General features: G+C 50.5%; 1 protein-coding gene across 2 annotated transcripts in view; it reads left to right on the forward strand.

Annotated features, from left to right (window-relative positions):
- Positions 1-788: 788 nt before the first annotated feature.
- UNC5B (unc-5 netrin receptor B) overlaps positions 789-954 on the forward strand; it is a 261,779-nt gene continuing 261,613 nt past the window's right edge. Inside the window, exon 1 of one of the 2 annotated variants that reach the window (XM_060682249.2) lies at positions 789-954. This exon is cut by the window's right edge and continues 542 nt beyond it. The gene's annotated coding sequence lies outside the window, so the exon portion shown is untranslated. The other variant, XM_060682250.2, reaches the window with a different exon arrangement.

Genomic DNA, 954 nt, shown 5'->3' on the forward strand with positions numbered 1-954 from the left:
TCAAGACTTTATCCAAGAAAAAGTCTGTGCCATTCCACAGAAATTTATAAATATCAAATACCCCCCCTCTCTTTTACACACAACCCCCCCCCCCCCCGCCATAATATAATTGAAAAGTACATCTCCAAACTCTGTTCTAAGGAATATTCCAAACTGCAACGTTAACTCCCTCTGGAGCTCCGGGTGGCCCCCCGCGACCTTCGCTCTTTCCGCCACGGCCTGAAAACGTGGCTATTTCACCTGGCCGCCCTGGACGGATGTGGGGGGTTTTAATAGAATTTTAACTGGGTTTTTATTGAATTTTTGTTAATTTTAACCTGGAATTTCGTTTTAATGGTTTGTTTCTTTTGCTTTAATTGTTGTGAGCCGCCCCGAGTCCATTGGAGATAGGGCGGCATACAAGTTTCATTAATTAATTAATTAATTAATGGATTAATATATGGATTAATTAATTAATTAATTAGTAAGTAAGTAAGTAAGTAAGACCCTTCCAAGGTCCCTTCCAGCTCTATTCTATTCCTGCTTTGGGAAGAGAGAGAGAGAGAGGCCAAAAGACTTATTGGATTTGCCCTCTATTCGGCACAATTTCCTAAAAGCCCAGGTGCGTTAACGCAGCGTCCAAGCAACGACACGCAAGGAAGGGCGGTCGGATCGCTCGACGATCGTCAAACCAGCGCGGCGAGAGACTCCAGCTCCGAAGATCAGGAAGCGGGCTAACGCCGCCACGTTTTCCTCCCAGCCCGAGCCCTGTAGTTGCGTAGGCCGTCGGGAACTCCCTCCCGTCCCCCGTCCCCCACCCCCCACTCCCTCCTTTCGCTCTGCTCCGCCCGTCTCGGTCCTCCCCAGCGGAGCCCCGAGTTCTCCAGTTCTCCTGGCTCCTGGGTTGCTTCTGCGTGCGGGACACCTTGGGCAGTGTGGCAGGAGGCTGGCTGGCGATCGGAGGCAAGGAAGCGG

The sequence above is a fragment of the Pantherophis guttatus genome, chromosome 6, assembly GCF_059756535.1.
Source record: "Pantherophis guttatus breed Tessera chromosome 6, ASM5975653v1, whole genome shotgun sequence".
NCBI lineage: Eukaryota > Metazoa > Chordata > Lepidosauria > Squamata > Colubridae > Pantherophis > Pantherophis guttatus.